The 23,473-nt window shown below is 45.4% G+C and overlaps 1 protein-coding gene across 3 annotated transcripts in view; it reads right to left on the minus strand.

The window, feature by feature from the left end:
* Positions 1–23,473, minus strand: part of GLCE (glucuronic acid epimerase) — a 76,212-nt gene that overhangs the window by 35,002 nt on the left and 17,737 nt on the right. Inside the window, exon 1 of one of the 3 annotated variants that reach the window (XM_077263225.1) lies at positions 8,455–8,579. The exons of 1 other annotated variant lie outside the window; for it this stretch is intronic. The gene's annotated coding sequence lies outside the window, so the exon portion shown is untranslated. Of the gene's footprint in view, positions 1–8,298; positions 8,430–8,454; positions 8,580–23,473 lie in introns of those variants that run through there. One more of the 3 variants, XM_077263223.1, reaches the window with a different exon arrangement.

Genomic DNA, 23,473 nt, shown 5'->3' on the forward strand with positions numbered 1-23,473 from the left:
AGGTGAGGAATATTGTGCTTTATTATTTTATTTTTGTTGCAAGAGACGTTGGCTTTGGTGGTTTAGGCGTTTGGTAAATATAGTTTAATTAAGATTCATTAAAGGAGTCTGTGTCATTATTTCAAATAAAGAACTTTATTCTGGGTGTCTGTGTTTTTAAACAGTATCGCTATGAGGTTATTAATGGATACGTGTCTTATAAACACCTCTCCATTACTAAGCTATGGACTTCATGTCACCTGACAATACAAAGGTGACATCAACCCCACAAATATGAACCCCACTTGCCACCACTACAGGGCAAGTGGTAAGAGCAAGGATAAGAGCGAGAATTGGCGCATCTTATAGATGCGCTTTTTCTGGGGTGGCTGAGAGCTGATGTTTTTAGTCTGGGAGGGGGCCAATATCCATCGCCCCTTCCTAGGCTATTAATATCAGCCCGCAGCTGTCTGCCTATCCTTGGCTGGTTAGATTTTATAGGGGGACCCTATGTCAATTTTTTTCTGGGGTCCCCCTGTAAACTATCCAGTAAAGGCTAAGCAAACAGCTGTGAGCTTATATTAATAGCCTGGGAACCTTTATGGCTATTGGCTCCTTCCCAGAATATTAACATCTACCCTCAGCCATTGGCTTTCCCTCTGCTGGTTATGAAAATTAAGTGAGAGCCCACGCAATTTTTTTTTCTTTAAAATCAACAGCTGCTGTTTGGTTACAGCCTATGTTAACGCTCCTACATAGGCTGGTGACAAAGTATCCGTGTTTACTTATCGGCTGAGGCTGTCGGGCTGACACCTTTTCATTACTAAACCTAGGGCTTGGTGTCAATGACAGCTGCTGACACCAAGCCCTAATACCATTACCCTGATGCCACTGCATCAGCATGAAAAAGTCAGTGTGGAACCAAGAAATTACATAATAAAACTTTTTTTTAAAAATATCTTATTTAGCTCAAAAAAGCCTTCATTGGGGTACAAAAATGCATGCAAAAATGAACATTTTTGCCGCAGCAATTTTCCTGCCAAGAGATGCAGAAACCTTGCAGAAATTTCTGCAAGCAAATACTCAACGTGCGCACATAGCCTTACGCTGTCGATTCGAAAAGATAATTTCCTAAAATCACTTTGCTGGTACTGGAATCCGCAGAGATAATCCTCCTGCACAACAATCCTGTATAGACGTACTCCGAGGGCTCATACACATATGGCAATCCTGGATCCGCATCACCTGTAGACACTTCGTGTGACACTGACTAGTGCCTTGGTGAGAGGAGGTTTCCATGAAAGGACTAGAATAGGCAAAGCTCTGATTTTTAGTCACAAAGCGTACTTGAAAAAAACAAAAACAAGAAAAAACTTGGTGCGCTTTTGTATTGCAACTAAATGGAGATGGCTGCTGATATTTTGCACTCACGTGAAGTATGTAGGGTTGTTTTATTTGAGGTAGTGGAGCATTTAAGAAAGGGTTACCCAATATTATACAATCCCATTATTAAGTACCAGAATTCCTAAAATTGTAAATGACTGGGCTATAAAATATGTAATTAAGCGTTGGGAGAATAAAATGCATAGAATATATATTTAAAGGGGTTTTCCCCATCTCAAAGATCCTATCCCAATATGTAGGTGTAATAGTAATAATATTAGCAAATACCTCCAATTAGAAATGTAGTATAGTTTTTCTGATTCGCTAGGTCTCTTTCCTCGTGTGCAGACATTGCAGGACCTTAGGCATCCATGGTTATGACCACAAATAGTGAGAGTTAGTTAGCTGGTTGCTAGTGGTTGTAACCATGGATACCGAAAGGTCCTCCTTGAATGCCTGTACATGAGGAAAGAGACATAGTGAATCAGAAAAACTATACTACATTTCTAATTGTACAAAACTTACAAGAAGCAAAACAGACATAAACCCTGCTGTAACTAAATCAGTAAAAAGCAAGAGTGCATTTAAATAAATAACTTAGGGTTCTTAGTAGTACTGTTTTTGATCAAAAATAGCAAAAAAAGCCATCCCACCATGGACAAGGTGACCCTGATTGGGACGGTCCTGAGCTGTCTATTATTAAAAACCTTACCATGTGCCAGAGTTGACCTCAGTGTGTGAATAAGGGCAGACAAAAGGACAGGGTCCCGACCTGTGGACACGAACCTGGGAAAGCCTTTAAATGTAATTTCCAGCTCAAGGGAGGGAGGCCACACCCAGGTTGCACAGAATGCAGAAATAGAAAGAAAAAACACAAAAGTTGAGCTTGGTTTAAGTTGATATACATGCAGCACATAAACATATGTTCACTTTGGCCATAAAGCATACAAAACCTACAAGAAACAAGCTCAATTTTTGTGTTTTTTCTTTCTATTTCTGCATTCTGTGAAAGCCAGGGCGTGGCCTCCCTCCCTTGAGCTGGTAATTACATTTAAAGGCTTCCCCAGGATGGTGTCCATAGATTGGGACCCGGTCCTTTTGTCTGCCCTTATTCACACACTGAGGTCAACTCTGGCACATGGTAAGGTTTTTAATATTAGACAGTGCAGGACCGTCCCGATCAGGGGCACCTTGTTGATGGTGGGATGGCTTTTATGCTATTTTTGATCAAAAAGAGTTACTAAGAACCCAGAGTTATTTAAATTTACTCTTGCTTTTTACTCATTTAGTTACAGCAAGGTTTATGTTTATTTTGTTTCTTGTAGGTTTTGTATGCTTTATGGCCAATGTGAACATGCGTTTATGTACTGCATGTATACCAACTTAAACCAAGCTCAATTTTTATTTTTTTTTCATTTCTAATTGGACGTATTTAAGTGTTTTTACTTGGTGTCAATTTTTATAGGGGGTGTGGCGTGGCGCTCAGGATCCTCTGGGGCGTGTCTTTAGGCTCTTTGCATAATTATCTCGTGAGCACCGCCCCATTGTAAAGTCCATAAAAAATTTGCACATTAAAAATGCTCATATTTCTGGAACAGTATGAAGGATGTAAAACCAAAAAAGTCGATATTGACTTTTACGATTGCTACTTCTTATAGGTGGCCCTAAAGTTCTAGTCCTCTTCCTCTCTGAAGAGACAATTAAGCTGCAATGCTCCTCTGGGAAATATGCAAAAAGTCTCCTCACCTTGGCATGTCAGGCTTGACATGTCACTCTCCGCAAGGAGGGCAATCCCTAATATAAACTTTATCAGACCATCTAAATAAATAAATGGCTGGCATGCTGGGCAAAAGGGCATAATCCTGCAAACCTCCATGCCGAGAGACCACGTCACCTATTATACTGTGTTAGGGGAAGGTCAGTGCAGCACCCGGCCACCTCTGAGTGGGCAAACATGACTAATTTATATACGGATTGGCAAGGTTGCAGTAAACAGTTTCCTCTGGCAGAACACAACCCCATTCAGTGCAATCTCCACGCAGCGGTAGTCAGAGGCAGGAAATCTGGAGAACCGCTCAATAACTCCCCATGGAAAGCACAGAGCTAAGTAACAGTGTGTAGGGTATAGATTTCAGCATTCATCGATTATTCCAGGTCTACAGATAGGGAAAAACTCCCAACAGCTGAGTTACCGAGTCTGGGAAGCTTTCCTATACAAGCCAGAGATATGGCCACAGAAGGCGCCTCACTCACTGAAGGTAATGGCAACTTTGCAAACAGTCTTGGTTAAAAAAAACAAACCCAAAACTATGCACTAGGTTGATGTTATAGATAACAGACTTGTCGGCATGATGGAAATGAGCTTGAGCATTGGGAAGACACACAGAATGCTTTATAGGGAAAGCCCACTAACCCCAGAGCCTGCAGGTGTCCAGCAAACACATCTGGGGAAGCAGAAGCCATGCAGTAATCAGGGTCTCAGGCTACACAAATACATTCAGACAAATATATTATCCCATGACAATATGCGCACAAACCCCTTACTACGGATTTTAGGGTAACGGATGGGGTCCCGTTCATATAAACCATTCCTCTTTATTCCCTGGGGCTTTGTGGACATCGGCATGAATTACATTTTTCTCACTCTAGTTCTAAATTTTTTCCGGTCAGTGATTGTCAGGTTTCATGTTGAGGTGATGAAACTTTCTGAAAGTTCACACTTTGCTGTCAGGGGCAACACATTTTAGACTTGAAAAATTAGAAAGTCACTGGAGATAAAAATACTTCATGTAAAACCGTGCACAGACTTTATACAATAAACACCTACTTTAATGTTCTTCATCTCCTACACCGTGCACCATCTCATACACTCTGCACCCACTGTAATGTCACCTGTCTCATCTCATACACCGTGCACCCACTGTAATGTCACCTGTCTCATCTCATACACCCTGCACCCACTGTAATGTCACGTGCACCATCTCATACACCCTGCACCCACTGTAATGTCACGTGCCTCATCTCATACACCCTGCACCCACTGTAATGTCACGTGCACCATCTCATACACCCTGCACCCACTGTAATGTCACGTGCACCATCTCATACACCCTGCACCCACTGTAATGTCACGTGCCTCATCTCATACACCCTGCACCCACTGTAATGTCACGTGCACCATCTCATACACTCTGCACCCACTGTAATGTCACCTGTCTCATCTCATACACCGTGCACCCACTGTAATGTCACCTGTCTCATCTCATACACCCTGCACCCACTGTAATGTCACGTGCACCATCTCATACACCCTGCACCCACTGTAATGTCACGTGCCTCATCTCATACACCCTGCACCCACTGTAATGTCACGTGCACCATCTCATACACTCTGCACCCACTGTAATGTCACCTGTCTCATCTCATACACCGTGCACCCACTGTAATGTCACCTGTCTCATCTCATACACCCTGCACCCACTGTAATGTCACGTGCACCATCTCATACACCCTGCACCCACTGTAATGTCACGTGCCTCATCTCATACACCCTGCACCCACTGTAATGTCACGTGCACCATCTCATACACCCTGCACCCACTGTAATGTCACGTGCCTCATCTCATACACCCTGCACCCACTGTAATGTCACGTGCCTCATCTCATACACTCTGCACCCACTGTAATGTCACGTGCACCATCTCATACATCCTGCACCCACTGTAATGTCACGTGCCTCATCTCATACACCCTGCACCCACTGTAATGTCACGTGCACCATCTCATACACTCTGCACCCACTGTAATGTCACCTGTCTCATCTCATACACCGTGCACCCACTGTAATGTCACCTGTCTCATCTCATACACCCTGCACCCACTGTAATGTCACGTGCACCATCTCATACACCCTGCACCCACTGTAATGTCACGTGCCTCATCTCATACACCCTGCACCCACTGTAATGTCACGTGCACCATCTCATACACCCTGCACCCACTGTAATGTCACGTGCCTCATCTCATACACCCTGCACCCACTGTAATGTCACGTGCCTCATCTCATACACTCTGCACCCACTGTAATGTCACGTGCACCATCTCATACATCCTGCACCCACTGTAATGTCACGTGCCTCATCTCATACACCGTGCACCCACTGTAATGTCACGTGCCTCATCTCATACACCGTGCACCCACTGTAATGTCACGTGCCTCATCTCATACACCCTGCACCCACTGTAATGTCACGTGCACCATCTCATACACCCTGCACCCACTGTAATGTCACGTGCCTCATCTCATACACCGTGCACCCACTGTAATGTCACGTGCCTCATCTCATACACCCTGCACCCACTGTAATGTCACGTGCCTCATCTCATACACCCTGCACCCACTGTAATGTCACGTGCCTCATCTCATACACCGTGCACCCACTGTAATGTCACGTGCACCATCTCATACACCGTGCACCCACTGTAATGTCACGTGCCTCATCTCATACACCCTGCACCCACTGTAATGTCACGTGCACCATCTCATACACCGTGCACCCACTGTAATGTCACGTGCCTCATCTCATATACCCTGCACCCACTGTAATGTCACGTGCACCATCTCATACACTCTGCACCCACTGTAATGTCACGTGCCTCATCTCATACACCCTGCACCCACTGTAATGTCACGTGCCTCATCTCATACACCCTGCACCCACTGTAATGTCACGTGCCTCATCTCATACACCCTGCACCCACTGTAATGTCACGTGCCTCATCTCATACACCCTGCACCCACTGTAATGTCACGTGCCTCATCTCATACACCCTGCACCCACTGTAATGTCACGTGCCTCATCTCATACACCGTGCACCCACTGTAATGTCACGTGCCTCATCTCATACACCCTGCACCCACTGTAATGTCACGTGCCTCATCTCATACACCCTGCACCCACTGTAATGTCACGTGCCTCATCTCATACACTCTGCACCCACTGTAATGTCACGTGCCTCATCTCATACACCCTGCACCCACTGTAATGTCACGTGCACCATCTCATACACCCTGCACCCACTGTAATGTCACGTGCACCATCTCATACACTCTGCACCCACTGTAATGTCACGTGCCTCATCTCATACACCGTGCACCCACTGTAATGTCACGTGCCTCATCTCATACACCCTGCACCCACTGTAATGTCACGTGCCTCATCTCATACACCCTGCACCCACTGTAATGTCACGTGCCTCATCTCATACACCCTGCACCCACTGTAATGTCACGTGCCTCATCTCATACACCGTGCACCCACTGTAATGTCACGTGCACCATCTCATACACCGTGCACCCACTGTAATGTCACGTGCCTCATCTCATACACCCTGCACCCACTGTAATGTCACGTGCACCATCTCATACACCGTGCACCCACTGTAATGTCACGTGCCTCATCTCATACACCCTGCACCCACTGTAATGTCACGTGCACCATCTCATACACTCTGCACCCACTGTAATGTCACGTGCCTCATCTCATACACCCTGCACCCACTGTAATGTCACGTGCCTCATCTCATACACCCTGCACCCACTGTAATGTCACGTGCCTCATCTCATACACCCTGCACCCACTGTAATGTCACGTGCCTCATCTCATACACCCTGCACCCACTGTAATGTCACGTGCCTCATCTCATACACCGTGCACCCACTGTAATGTCACGTGCCTCATCTCATACACCCTGCACCCACTGTAATGTCACGTGCCTCATCTCATACACCCTGCACCCACTGTAATGTCACGTGCACCATCTCATACACCCTGCACCCACTGTAATGTCACGTGCCTCATCTCATACACCCTGCACCCACTGTAATGTCACGTGCACCATCTCATACACTCTGCACCCACTGTAATGTCACGTGCCTCATCTCATACACCGTGCACCCACTGTAATGTCACGTGCCTCATCTCATACACCGTGCACCCACTGTAATGTCACGTGCCTCATCTCATACACCCTGCAGCCACTGTAATGTCACGTGCCTCATCTCATACACCCTGCACCCGCTGTAATGTCACGTGCCTCATCTCATACACCCTGCACCCACTGTAATGTCACGTGCCTCATCTCATACACCCTGCACCCACTGTAATGTCACGTGCCTCATCTCATACACCGTGCACCCACTGTAATGTCACGTGCACCATCTCATACACTCTGCACCCACTGTAATGTCACGTGCCTCATTTCATACAATAATAATAATAATTATTATTATAACCCTGCACCCACTGTAAACTACCATTTCATCTGCAGCTACAGATCAGCCTCACACTTCTACAATTTAGAGCCATTTCCTATTCTTTCACACACTTTTCCATATCAGCTTCCCAAGCACCTGTCCTGTGTAATCTCTCTCGTTTCACTTACCGCACACCTACTCTAACCTCTCCCGTCCGGCATGTAATACTCTAGGCACAAGAGATTCCTGGAAACTCATCAGCAATGCAAGAAAATCACGGAGGCGTGCAGTCAGCTCACCGTCAGAGTCTCGTCCACCGGGAGCATTGGCTATGGCATGGAGCAAGGAGAACACAGGATACGGACTGCTAGATATCAGCAAAGATATTAACTCATACACTTCCTCAAAACTCACCTGCCAATGGCGCATCTCACACAGGATGGCTACATTTTCATTCTCCTCTTTGGAAAAGTTTCATCTCAACAAACCATATATCAAATGCAGCGTTGTAACAGGAAAGTGAAGCCATAATGCGAGTTATGTCAAGAAGTCCTACTCTATGGTAGATGATCAAGCAGGTAGGGTAGGTAGAGGACAACCTGTTGGCCAACAATCGATGAGACACCATAGGAACACCATACAGAGGTGACACATTTCGGTGGCACAAGCTCGCTCCATACCTTGAGAGTTTCCGTCCGTGTCCCCGTTGGCCGACAGGCTTCAGACTGGAGGAGCTAATGAAGACCGCACAGTATCCCCTGTATAATCACACATGCTCTCAACGCCTCAGGATGAATTTAATAAACAAAGGCAGCTTTAATAATTCAGGCTCTCACCCGGAGCAGCCGATGCGCCTGTCAGAAGTATTCTGTGGAGCAGGCGGTAAATTCCCTTCTCACAGGCTTAGAGAGGACCTGGCTGGCTTCTGAAAACAATCTGTACACCCCTTCCAGTGATTCACAGCTCTGAAAAGACCAAACTGTGAAGGCTTAGACTATGTGAACACATCAGAAATCCAACGTCAACTCAAAAAGGGCGGCAGCAGATGGATACGGATCTTACCGCTGCCTCGCTTTATGTAGTCCTATAGAAGGGGCAGAAAATACAAGATATAGAACTAGGGCACACCAAGACGGCTCTACTAAACGGAAGATCAGTCAGGCAACTTGGAGGACCAGGGTTACGAAATTCTGGATGTGGCCATCCATAAAGCCATGGGTCCTGGTGCTTAATATAGCCAAAATTGTGATTTCTACAGTTCATAGTAAATGCTCCTATAGCTGCATAAAAATTATATCGAGAGCTTTAAATATAAATATTTATTAAATATAAATATAAGCCCTGATTCATCATTTGCAGTTTACTTGAAGTCACTTTCCTTTTTTGTCCTATGATATTTGTTGCAGTTTTTGGAGCCAAATTCTTCAAAATGGTGCAAAGCGGTTCATGAATTTTGGGCATTCAACAAAATGATGCAAAAAAAAAAGTTACAACAAATGTCTTGACATTCTCTTCCAGGACTCCACCCCATCAAGCAATCATGACATACTTTCGATATGCCATAAAAGTCCAAGATGAAAATACCCCCTTGTGACCTACTAACTCCATTACACTTGACACCCCTCATACTGCAAAGGGAAGGAGAGGCTTCCTGTCTAAACCAGTGCTGATGCTGCTGTGGTTACAGGACTACATTAGATGCAAATATCCCCTGTAGACGTAGATTGTTTGTTATTCCTTACCTGGGAAATCTATGCAAGGGGCTTGTCATGCACTGCTCACTTAAAGGGAATCTGTCACCCCAAAAATCATATATGAACTAAGGCCCCCGGCATCAGGGACTTATCTACAGCATTCTGTAATGCTGTAGATAAGCCCCCGATGTATCATGAAAGGTAATAAAACCAGGTTATATTATACTCACCCAGGGGCGGTCCCGATAAGGTCTGGTCCGGATAAGGTCTGGTCCGATGAGCGTCGTGGTCCGGGTCCAGCGCCTCCTATCTTCATACGATGACGTCCTCTTGTCTTCCTGCGGCGGCTCCGGCACAGGCGTACTTTGTCTGCGCTGTTGTTGCAGTGCGCAGGTGCCGGGAAAGTTCAGAAAGGCCCGGCGCCTATGCACTGCAGTACGTTGCTCTGCCCTCAACAGGGCTGACAGAGTACGCCTAAGCTGGAGCCGCAGCAGGAAGACAAGAAGAGGACGTCATCGTATGAAGATGGGAGGCGCCGGACCCGGACCGCAACGCCCATCGGGACCGCCCCTGGGTGAGTATAATATAACTAGTGATGAGCAAATATACTCATTACTCGAGATTTCCCGAGCACGCTCGGGTGACCTCAGAGTATTTGTTTTAGTGCTCGGAGATTTAGTTTTCATCGCCGCAGCTGAATGATTTTCATCTGTTAGCCAAGCATATGTACATGTGGGGGTTGCCTGGTTGCTAGGGAATCCCCACATGTACTTATGCTGGCTAAGAGATGTAAATCATTCAGCTGAGGTGATGAAAACTAAATCTCTGAGCACTAAAAAATACTCGGAGGACACCCGAGCGTGCTCGGGAAATCTCGAGTAACGAGTATATTCGCTCATCACTAAATATAACCTGTTTTTCTTAGGCTGGGTTCACATTGCGTTCCTGGCGTCCGTTAGACGGACTACGTTACACCGTGGCATAACGCGGTGTAACGTAGTCCGCTAACGCCGCCATTGAATGCAACGTCTGACACATCGCTAGCGCACGCCCACAATGGGCGTGCGCTAGCCATGTGCCGTCATTGAGTGACGGACCCTGAGACGCGGACTGCAGCGTTTCCAGGTCCGTCACTGCTAGTGCAGATAGAGCTAGCAGATGCTCTACCTGCGCTAGCACGATGTAACGTTGGCACTTGCGTTAACAGCAGCCTGTTACCGTATGTGCTGAACGGGCTGCTGCTAACGCAGTGTGAACCTAGCCTTACCTTTCGGGTTACATCGGGGGCTTATCTACAGCATTACAGAATGCTATAGATAAGCCCCTGATGGCGGTGGCCTTAGCTCATATACGATTTTTGGGGTGACAGATTCCCTTTAAGTATCAGAAAGTGAACCGTGCTGGTGACGTCACTTCTACTGATATGTGCCTGGACATGGATGTGATGGCTGGTATTGTGCTCCTGTCCTATAGTCAGCTACATAATACCTGATCATGCGCGCATCCAGTAGACATGTCACCGGCCCTGCTCTTCTCCACATACTGAATTTAGTGGAGCAAAACAATCTTTAAGTCAGTCATTTAAGCTACACCCCTATCACTCGCTCAGCAAAAGTACATATGAAGGTCTCAAGTGCAGCCTGACAGTAAGTAAAGCTAATAAACAGCACAGAGCTTTCACTTACACATTCCCTATTCTAGAACTGTGACTTCACACACAGAGGCTCAGATCATACAAGGATCAAAGTGGATCACTGGGAGTACGCTAGTCCATCCCACTTACAAATGCTTACTCAGTGCAAGATCACACTAATGTAAAATTTCTGGAGCATAAAAACCTGCTCTGCAACACAACCAAAAGCATAAAACCTACATTATAATTATGCAGCGGTATCGATCCAACTTTTAATTAGCCCTGACCATAAAAAAGATCTCAGTGGGTGGGCAAGCTTCGCGGTCTAGACAAATGTACCTAGCTTGTTAGGAAAAAAAAAATAAAGTCACCAGTGATTCATGCAAAAAATAAAGCTAAAACGAAACCACTATAGGACTATAAGACAAGCAACATTTTATTCTGGAGCTCTCCACTGCACACAAACAACTGTACTTTACGGTCCATGTTCGGGCCACTAAGCTTTGCCTGACTGCATGTCTCCTGACCAGAGCTAACAGCCTCGCATATGACCAAGAAAAAAAAATGCATGAAATTCAAATTTACAAAGTAAACCAGCCTCAAAAGGACAAAGTGTGAAGGAAGTCTTATGGAGGGAAGGAATATCCAAGAAGCATTGTTTCTCCTTGCGGAGATTGACATGCTAAGCATGTTGAGATGAGGAGACTATGAATGAAGAGATTCCTTCCATTGTTGATTGACAGTTCTAAAGTGTCCATGATTGTACCCGTTGTACAATTTGTTCTAGAAGACAGCTGATGGCAGCTTTGCACAACACATTGTTGTTTCAACAGTCTCCCAAGCATAAAGATATTTGCTGAGGGTGACCTGTGATCAGCAGTGCACCATGTGATTGATTTCCCTACAGCACCCCCACAGGGCAATTGATGAATTACGTACTGTTAAATGAGATCAATGTCTTTTCATGTAATGGATTTATCTGATGGGTCCTTCAAAGCAAGAGATGCAATTTATAGCAGATTTCCACCCTGCTTAATACATAGGGATCCCAAACCTGAGAGCCCCCTATATCATGACATAAAGGGTATTTGAAAACTGATAAACTGGGGCTGCCTGGTTTCGAAAACCTAAGAACCCTGGAAAGTCTAAATGTTTCCTTTACAGTAACAGGCAATAAGAATTAATATGGCCCATTGTTCTTGTGCGTGTGAATTTCCTGTGAAGGTGATATGTATCCCCTTCATTGAGCAACAATAGCTCCCACCAATATCTCAGCATAATAATAATAATAATAATTTTATTTATATAGCGCCAACATATTCCGCAGCGCTTTACAACTTATAGAGGGGACTTATACAGACAATAGACATTACAGCATAACAGAAATCACAGTTCAAAACAGATACCAGTAGGAATGAGGGCCCTGCTCGCAAGCTTACAATCTATGACATAAGTAGCAAATGTACGAATGATTTATACTTGAATGGGCAGAAGCAGGGCTATGGAGTCGGAGCCGTGGAGTCAGAGTCGGAGTCCATTTTGGTGGAGTCAAGAGTCGGTGTCATGGAAATTGAGGAGTCAGAGGTTTGGCTTACCGACTCCACAGCCCTGGGCAGAAGAATGTCATCAAGATCTCAAAAGTCACATGTAACAAAGCTCTCAGATCCTAGGAATAGGTGAATAAAAAAATTAAAAAAAAAAAAAAAAAAGGCAAAAACACTTTAGTTATTTAAAAATCTTATTTTTGCGTGTATTCCTGAGGAGGGGCTGTCTCTGTTGATTTTTTTTTTACATTCATTGAATTTAATGTGAGATTCACATCTGCAAATTAGGCTTGACAAGTAAATGGTATTTTTTTTTCTTTACACTGATCATGTGTTCATATATAGTGATAAGTGAATGTGCTAAGGTGTTATCCGAGCACGCCTGTGTGCTGACTGACTTCGTCGTGCTCAAAAAATAGGTCTGACTCCCCACAGCTGCATGTTCCAGGTAATGGAGGACCACTCTGCGGACATCCAGAGTGTGGAAATTTTCTTCCTTCGCATTAGAAGGATTTGGGCAAAATGAGGGCAGCACAATATCTTGACCCCTATGGAAGTCTAAGGCAACCTTGGGCATAAAGGAGAGATCTAAACGCAAAACTATACTATCAGAGTTTATAGTTAGGTTGGGTTCCTGTATTGACAGGGCCTGCAATTCTCCTATGCGTCTAGCCGTGGTAATTATTAAAGCAGATGTGGAGGGCACCACTTATATGATAATGAAGAAGATTTTTAAAGAATGGGGTTCACCCATGGGCAGTATAAGTATATAACATGCAAAACACAAGAAAAAGAATGCCCACATACATAGGGAACACCCAAACAAATTAACACTCAATTTATTATGGAAAAAACATGACACTACAAACACAACAATTTAAAAACATTTAAAACAGTTCTGAAAATCCACAAAGGCCATGTCCAATAATGTGGATCATGGACATCCCGTAACTACCAAAAATATGCTTGATGCTGTGTACATGGACTCAACAATAAATGTTAAATACAGGAAAAAAAATCATCAATAAGAGCAGCCCCCATCTATTCACAGTACCAGATAAAATATGTGGTGGGAAAGGGTATATATATGCATATATGTCCTATACAAAAAAAAAATGGACACAAATAAATATATGCAGGCTTTTTTTAGCACACAATAAAGACCATACTCGGACAAAAAGGGAATAATAGTATCCAAGATGTAAAACAAGGTCTTGAAAGAAAACTTAAATGACACTATCAAATGACCCAACTGTGTGTATCTGGTCCATTGCCCCAGTCCGGTTGCTAATCAAAACCTGCTATCCACCTAACAAATGAAGAGACAGAGAAGGAGGCCAGTGCTCAGATCCCATGAATGGGACACCTGGAAGTCCAGCAAAGAGCCATGTGAGCAAGAGGTAGTAGCGGGTGAACCCCACGCGTATCGCCACTAACAATGTGGCTTCTTCAGGGGAGGAAGTTCATGGGACCCTGACAAAGGAGATCGGTGGTCTGGGGTAGAAGTAAGGGACGCTCTCATGCCATGTTCATCAGTGAGCTGTACCAGCTGCGCCCTGCCCACATTGGAGCAATTAGGATCGTTGTGACCTGGTCCAATCGGATTTTTTGCAGTGTTTTCACAAACATAGGGATAGGCGGGAAGTCGTAGGCCAGGTTGAAATTCCATGGATGGGCGAAAGCATCTACCCCCTGAGCTCCATAAGCCGGACTGAGAGAGAAAAAGGTTTTTGTTTTTGCATTCTGAGCATTTGCAAACAAATCGACGTCTGGGCTCCCCCATCTTGCGGTCAGGGATAGGAAGACCGCTTGGTTCAAACACCATTCTCCCAGATGGACATCCCTCCTACTCAGGAAGTCCGCCTGGGCATTGTCTGAACCCTTGAGATTTGTTGCCGAGATAGAAAACCGGTGTTTCTCTGCCCAGAAAAACATTCTTTCCGACATTAGTTTTAAGCTGGCATACCTCGTGCCCCCTTGGTGTCGAAGGTAGGCTACTGTCGTTACGTTGTCGGAGTAGACCCGAACATGATGATTTTGAATTAGAGGTGAGGCAGCTATCAGTGCTTCCTCCACTGCCTTTAGCTCCCTCAGGTTCGAAGATCTGGATCTTATGTTCAGGGGCCATAATCCCTGAAAAGGTTTCCTCCACCACAGCTCCACAACCTCTTCGGCTGGCATCTGTACAAAGAATTTTTAGGGGGAGCTGATCCCAGCTCACCCCCCTCCACAGGTCACCCCCCTCCGCAGGTTTTGGCAATTCAGCCACCAGGAGAGAGCCGACTTCACATGTCCGGGAAGACTTCACATGTCCGGGAAGCGGAATTCTCCTGGACAGCACGTTGTGGTACCTTCGAGAGTATAGGACATGGGATTGGATGGTTCGGGTGTGCGCTTGAGCCCAGGATACTGCCTGAATACATGAGGTCAGCGATCCCAGAATGAACATGGATTCTCTCAAGGTTGGTGACCTCAGCTGTTTGAATTTTGAGATTCTCTGGCGAAGGTCGTGTTGACGATCCTCGGGAAGGAAGGATGTCCTCCTCCCCCCCCCCCCCCCCCCCCCCCGAGTCTAGGAGGATCCCCAGAAATTTCTTCCTTGGGGAAGGGTGGAGGTCTGATTTGTGAAGATTTGGGATCCAGCCTAGGGATTCGAGGATCTCCGGGGTTTTTGACATCCTGGTTCAACCGAAATGTCGATGAAGCGACTATGAGGAAGTCGTCCAAATAAGGAACGACACACATTCCTTGGAGACGGATGAATATAACCGCTTCCCTCATGATCTTTGAAAACACTCTCGGTGCTGAGGAGACGCCGAATGGTAGTGTGTTGAACTGGAAGTGGGTGATCCCTTGGTTGTGGGAGACTGTGAACCTGAGGAACTCCCTGTGATCCGGATGGATCGGAACGTGGTAGTAAGCGTCCCTCAGGTCTATTGTAGCAATCACCCAGTTTTTCCCAATCAGAGGGATTGCCGTCTTGATTGACTCCATCTTGAACCTCCGGTATTTGATGATGAACTGGTTTAGGGGTTTTAAGTTTATGATGACCCTGCATTTCCCGGAGGGTTTCCTTATGAGAAACAGGCGAGAGTAATGGCCTCTGCTTATCTCCTGATGGGGCACCTGAGAAATTACTTTTTCTCGCAAGAGATCTTGTATTTGTAGGAGGAAGAAGTTTTGGGAGTCTGGAGACTGTAACGGGGTAATCCTCAGACACAGGGGGGAAGACTCGAACTCTAACTTCAGCCCGAACTGTATGGTGTGAAGGATCCACTGGTTTGTGGATATGGACTACCATTGGGCAAGGAAGTCCGAGAGTCGTCCCCCCACCGGAGAGTCACTGTTTGTCCGGGGTCTGTTGTTGAGGGACAAGGATGTTCCTGCCTCTACCTCCTTTCAGGTAGCTCCACCGTCCAGTTTTGACTTTTCCGCTGAATTCCTTCTGGGGCTGTTCACGAGGGGGACGAAAAAAACGCTTCCTAGTAAACTTCTGCTCGGGAAGCGATTTGTTCTTATCCGAAGCTTTCTCAAGGATATCATCCAAGACTGGACCAAACAGGTGGTGTCCCTGGAAGGGGATGCCACAGAGTTTAGTCAGAGGTGATGTCCCCCCTCCTACGATTTTGACCAAAGGGCTCTCCTAGCAGAATTAGAGAGGACTAAGGATTTTGCTGCCACCCGAACTGACTCTCCTGAGGCATCGGCTAAGAAGCCCGTGGCCTTTTGGAGAAGGGGAAGGGAGTGAAGGATCTCCTCTCTAGAGGTCCCCTAAGAGAGGTGTACCTCCAATTTACGAAGCCAGAGAAAGAGGGATCTGGAGACGCAAGTAGAAGCTATGTTGGTTTTGATCAGGTTAGTAGAGGTTTCCCAAGATTTTTTCAGGTGGCTTTCAATTTTCCGATCCATTGGATTTTTTAATTGGGAGGAATCCTCAAAGGGGAGGGACGTCTTCTTGGTTATTTTAGAGACCTGGATGTCCACCCTAGGGATTTCCCAAATAGAACTTATCACCTTCAAGGGGAAAGCGATTTTTTTTTTTTTTTTTTTAACTCCGAGGGTATGCCAAGTCCCTTTTCTGGGGAAGACCATTCCTGAAATATAAGGTTCTGGACATTTTCATGAACCAGAAACCCTTTTTTACCCCTGGGTTTCAGCCCCCAAACATCTCATCCTGAATTGAATGTTTCACCTCTACTTCCTCCACCCCCATGGTGTTTCTCACTATGGAAACTAGTTCTTCCATATCCTCGGAAGAGAAATAGTATTTTTTATTATCAGGCGTAGGGGTGGATGTGAAGCCCTCATTTTCCCAAATGTCCTCTGACCCTGAGGTATGAATTTCGCCTGCATCAGATTCAGCCGGTGCCAATTTCCTCTTTTTAGGGGGAGGGGGATGTGGCACTGGGGGCTTGGAAAGGGCTGCCATGGAGGTTTGCACCTCCTGCTTGATGAGAGTTTTTATACTATCCAGGAGAGAGGGCTGTTCGGCACGTAGTATATCATCCGTGCAGGGTTGGCATAAGGTCTTCTTATAAGCTGAAGGGAGCCTGGAACCACAAACACCACACTTTCGGCTGGGTTTGCTCTTTGGGGCAGAGACCTTTTCTCCCTAAAAGAGAGAGATGGTATACTAAGTGACCCATAGGTATCAAGCCCGGACAGTAAGGGACCAGCCCCACTACTCACGGTAGGAGGGTGAACGCTGGGATCTGCAGATGCAGCAGTAGGTTTGTCGCCATTCATGGTCAGACCTGTCAACAGTCACATAAGACAGAGACTCTGCGTTTTACCTGGAGGCTCCCAACCAGGATATAAAGGGATCGAGGTCCAGCGTCAGTTGTGTGCTCCTCCTCCCATGATCCGCAGGGAGGATCCTTAGGAATGACCCCAGTAGCTGAAGGTGCAGAGCCCTGGCCGCAAACCGCGTGCGCGATCAGCATGGTGCCGAGATGCGAACCCGGAAGTGAACACCGGCCTCACTTCCAGTGCGTGCCGACGTCAACTCCGGCACGCGCAGCAGCAGAGCAGGAGGACGCCGGGGAGCTCAGGGAGGACCCCGGCTGCACATCACCGCCCCGCTTTACCTCCCGAAGAGGTGAGGGAAGGGGGTCCCAAGTCACAAGAGCATGGAGACGGCAGCAGTCATCTGGAAGAGGAGAGGGGAAACCTCCGACCTCGGACCGCCCGGCTTCTACTGTAACGCTTTAAGGGCTCCGCTCGTCGGCCGCAGCAGCACCTGGACGGACCTCTTCATGCCCCACTGGGGGACAGGAAAAAACACTGGAGATAGCAGGAAGGGGAGGGTTATTTAACCTCTTTGTGTTTCCTGTCCCCCATTAGGGCTGGGAGACATCCTCCAAGGTGACTGTTGTGGAAGGTGACTTGAGAAAAATTACTTATTAAAAATTCAACAGATTTTTAAGTCTATATAGTTTTCTGACTGTGGCCAAGATTACTGCCCATATTAGACTGACCGGTCTCCTAGGCAAGTGGTGCGTGCTTCCAAGACGTCAACTTCAGAGCAGAACGTGCTGTAGAGCAGGACGTGCTGCAGAGCAGGACGTGCTGCAGAGCAGGACGTGCTGCAGAGCAGGACGTGCTGCAGAGCAGGACGTGCTGCAGAGCAGGACGTGCTGCAGAGCAGGACGTGCTGCAGAGCAGGACGTGCTGCAGAGCAGAACGTGCGGTAGAGCAGAACGTGCGGTAGAGAAGACCAGATCTCTGGACTCAACCAGTCTCCGTCTCCAGCGTGTCACCTATGGGGCCTCTGCGAGCAGCATAGGACAGTGCATAGGTTAGGCCCAGCGGAGCAACCATGTTGCTAGTCTGAACTGTCAATCTTCTGGAGCACACCCCTTTAATTTTAGAGAAATTCATGAGACCACTTAATTAAATCTATTTTTTTTAAAGAAGTCATAGACCAAATCAACATCTCACAGCTCAAGGCGCAACGCCACATTAACCTGAAGCTTGTAGACCTCAATGTAATATTTCCAAATGGGCCGCCCCCCAGGTAACAGTGGGTCAGAGGGACCTTTTGGGCCTAGCTCAGCTTGAGTGTGACTGACGCCTCTGCACCCACTACAATTACGCTCTGCCACATTTAGCACTTGTCATCTCTTAGTCCGAGATCCCAGAACACATAGCAGAGCAGGCCTAGGCCTCACGTAGGATAGTACGAGAGGCCGAAACATGGAGCAGTTGTCCATAGTAACTAAATTGCTATCCTTGTGGAAAAAAACCCCAAAACATAAAAAGCTGAAATCCAATTGGTTGCTATGGGCAACTGCTGCACTTTTCCTTTCCTAAGTCTGCATTTTGTGTCTCCGGGTGCGAGTAAAGTCAGAGCTAAGCGCCCTGAGGCCGCGTCTGTCGTCAACAAGTGATAACCGTCTGCGCAGCTGGATAGACGCGTTTCGCCCGCCCGATACCAATGACTTATGGTGAAGCATAATCCAGGCCTTTACATAGCAGCTCGCAGAATATTAGTCTCCTCACAGCAAGAGACACAGCAGCCGCAGGCCGTGCACATCTGTCGCTCTCTGCAAGGTGCCACGTATGTTCCCTCGAAGAAAGGCCTGGCAGGGGGGGATGGCGGCCAGATCCCTCGGCCGTATCTGGAATTAGAACTTTCTTTTCCATACGGAGAGCATGTGTGAAGGCTCAGGCATCTTGCCTTTGAAGGCTTGCCTATCTCCAGCATTTCACTGGAATGTGCGTCGTCGCTGGGACGGATTACCGCTTTACAGGCACAGCTGTTACGCAGCCATGTCTGCTAGCTGCCCGCAGATCATTCTTTTTAATATACATGCCAATTAAACAGAAAAAGTGGAGGATTAGGATTAGAATATATCCACATTTACCAGACATCTCCTATAGTGCCGCTATTCAGAAGCCCCCTATGTATACGATAGGCTCCGAGAAAGCCTCCGCAAGCACGAGACGGATGGCGGAGAGAAGGAGTTCTTACACGGCTTTATTACGTTATGCCGTTTGAAGTTCATCCGATCCGTCTGTTAGTTGCAAAAAGACAAGCCGCAGTTTTCACAGTCTAAAAATGTATCCCACCCCATCCTTAGAGAAAAAAAAAAAAAAATTCACGGTGGCGAAAAAGCTCTAACAGTGCAAATTTACAGATTACTGAAGCTTTGCTCAAAATATCCCATTTATCCCTGCATGACACAGAATTCTCAAAATTATACAGTCCAGCAAAAAAAAAATAAAAAAAAAAATCCACATTTCCACCCTAGACAAGAATAGGTCAGGAGGATGATGAGCTGTATCCCGTAGCATTTTACATGTACACTGCCATTACTGCCACAGGGGTTAGAAAAATCCCCTCTGATCTTCTCCAAATATTTAGACAGCTTTCAGAATTGCTGCCCGGCTGTCAAGTAAACAAGTGGCGCTCAGACTCTGGAGAATCTCCCCATTATGTAACCGAAACACAAAATAAGGGCACAAACGCCCCCGTCTGCCAGACGGTTCAGGAACATTAAATATTTAGGGATTAAAACAAAGTCTCCAGACGCTACACTCCAAAGGTTTAAATATTAAAGCCATTTTTCACGCTTGCATTACTAATATGTGCCGCTTTTCCCGTTTAGCTCCTTCACGGCGACGGGATTTGGTTCCTGGTGAGAGGAGGAGTCGGACAAATGTACATTTTCTCAGTAGGACGGTATGCGGATTATACATTCTCCATCCATGGAGGCTTGTCAAAGCTGACAATCAGTTTACTGTGCAGGATAGGAAATCAAAGCGCTGCCTAGGAAATGAACACGCACGCAAATATTGAGAGAAAAATGCAAGATCTTACATGATTCAATAAGACGTACTAATTCCTGATCAAGAAGGACGTTTAGGATGTCTTATGTATGGTCGTTATTCAATTTTGTGCCCAAGTTGAGGTCATAAAATCAGGATCATTATCGTAATTGATTGAAAACTGTTGGAATAAAGCTGCTTTCACACATCAGTTTTTTGCCATCAGTCGCAATCCATCGAATTTTGAAAAAAAACGGATCTGTCGCAGATTGTGAAAACTGATGCGATGGATCCGTTTTTTTCACAGATCCGACTAGCTGATCTAGCTATTGGATCCTAAAAAAATTTGGAGCATGCTCAGTTTAAAAAAACAGAATCCGTCATTTGACAGATCCGGCGCCATAGGCTTCCATTCTAGCAAAAGCAGGACGGCGAAGAATCCGTAAAAAAAACGAACAAAAAAAACGTTACTTTGTCCGTCATCTCCAGCCACCGGATCCGTCGCTAATACAAGTGTATGAGATAAAAATGGATCTGGCGGCATCAGTAGCTGGATCCGGGCAAAAAACTGATGTGTGAAAGGGGCCTAAGAATTTTCTAAAGTACGATTTGGTAAGTAAACGGTTGAAAAATCAGTTGAATCGCACACAACGTTTTATTCCACAATATTCAACGTTTTTCTCAATATGCAAATGAGCTTTTAAGATCTATGGGTCGGACATAGATCTCCTTGAGAATCTGCCTCCAGAGCTTATATTAAATGAAAGAAGGCATTACCAGTGCGAGTCAGGAGAGCAGACTGTCTGCCATTACTTGTATCACACTGGTAACTCCCCTTTTAAGTTAAAATAAGCTCTGGAGGCAGATTCTCGTGGAGATCTATGTTTGCCCCATAGATCTTAACAGCTCATTTACATGTTTTACAAAAATGTGGATATCTCTGGAATAAAACATCGTATCACACATGGCAAGATATCTCTTTATTCAGCTGTCTAGGACCTACGTGACGGTATAGGAGGGTTAATTCTATTGACAGATGCCCTTTAACATCTGCGAATTTGCCACTTTCATGAAGGTATAATTTTATTCATCCATTTATAACTTAAATACCCATATATACGGCTTAGGAGGGTTGATACTTCCGGCAGATTACCTTTAAAGGCTGCATGAACCAACAGAGATAGGCACCCCAAGTATGGGCACCAGTTGAAAAGGGGAGATAAACCCAAGAGTCAGAACTAGACAGATTAGTATTGAACCGTAACTTGTGGTTTATACACCACTAACACTTGGTATAGTTCTCACATAACATTTTTGTACATCGGTCCCACGCACAAGCTAGGCTAATGATTTCCAAGCAGACCTCTGAAAAAAAATATATATATATTTCCACTCTGTCCAATAGTTTCCAATTATGTAATCATTGCACATAAAATAATACGTTGGTGTGGGCCATAAAGTGTTCCTCCTGGTGCCTATGCCCCAAAACAAACTTCAGAGAGCCTGGGAAAACCCTCATACTGTTTACCAGCGCCTCAATGACATACATGATGTGGAATCCACAGATATGGAAGTTAAGAATGCTCAAAGAAAAGCACAAACATCAAAACAAACAGGTATTCCCATCTACAAGACGCGATCACAATATGTAGTCGGGGTAGTAATAATATCAGCAAATAACTCCAATTACAAATGTAGCATAGTTCTTCTGATAAACTATGTCGCTTACCCCAAGTGAAGGGCATTGCAGTAGCACACATGGTTAAGACCACTCATATAGTGACAGTTTGTTGTTAGTGGTCGTATCTATGGATATCCAAGTTGCTGCAATGGAGTACGGTATGCGACATAGCTTATCAGAAGAACTATACTAAAATTTCTAACTGTAGGTATTTGATAATATTATTATGACACCTTCTACATATTGGGATAGAATCTTGGAGATGGGAATAGCCCTTTAAGTAAAATGACAAAACACATTTTTACCCACATCACCATTTATACCATATTCTGTAATGTTTCACATAATCACTACTAAACAAATGAGTTAGCAGCTGAACTAAGGGTCTGAGTGCAGCAGTTACAAATACAATCCCCGGTCATTAGATGTAAGAACAAGGGAGGGGGAAAAAAACCACATGCATAAATTGAGCAAATACATTAGCGTTCAAGCAAAAAGCATAAAATATCACTTGGAATCAACATGTCCCAGAATGTGGCATCAATCAGGAGAAATCAATATGAATTACAGGCCCTTACACGCTGCCAAAGAACAAGCCGAGAGGAGGTTCGTCTGAAATCAGCAATTAGTAGGAACATATCATTCAGGACAAACAGCACTGTCTGAAAGGACTGTGATTACTTTCCATTAGGGTTTAATATTTTTCTTTCCTCCAGCGTTGACATTTTGATTTAGCTCAAGCTCATGTTGCGGAGTTTGTATTCGTTCTTCACTTCAGAAATCTTCCACCCGAGTTTTACTTTACCGCCGAGTTTGGACAAGTCTAAGAAGCCAGGTAGCAAAATATCTGAGCAATTGCTACTTACTGTAGAGTGAAAGACTACATACAATATCAAACTAGCAAAACCAAGTAGCAACAGGCATGGAATAATAAAGATCATAGGATGATATGCAAGTGATAAAAAATGGAAACAATTTTCAAAAAGATCGATTTATTCACTATGTATGAGCACCATGTGCAAAAAAACCCACACTGGCATGCCTTGTCTGCTATTAATGGTTGTCTGAGGAATGTTCTGCCGCAATGAATGCACTTGGCAAATAATCAAGATCCACTGCTGGCAGCTGCCTTTGCAATTGCTGAACAATGATATACCAGATGTGCTTGATGGGAGTCTAGTCCGGAGAAACTGCAGTCTATGGCATCATGTTTAGGCCATGCCAGCTGCTCAGAGTAACACAAGCTACATACGGCCTGGCGTTATGGTGTTGGAAAACCGCTCCTGGGAGGACACTTTAGAGAAATGGCCGTACCACTGGTTCCACAATCAAATTGATGCAACACCAAATTTTTTCCGTACTTGGTATAAAGACTGGGGGGGGGGGATACCATACATTATACCACCCCACATCATAATGTTGGGATCAGCAACGATTACCAACGTGAATTAATTTTGGCTACATTGAATAAGGTTTAACCTTTGCCCTAAGGCAGCCTGGCATACCATGTGTATGGTGCTATAAAAGCGACAC

The sequence above is a fragment of the Ranitomeya variabilis genome, chromosome 5 (genome assembly GCF_051348905.1).
Source record: "Ranitomeya variabilis isolate aRanVar5 chromosome 5, aRanVar5.hap1, whole genome shotgun sequence".
In the NCBI taxonomy this organism is placed as follows: Eukaryota; Metazoa; Chordata; class Amphibia; order Anura; family Dendrobatidae; genus Ranitomeya; species Ranitomeya variabilis.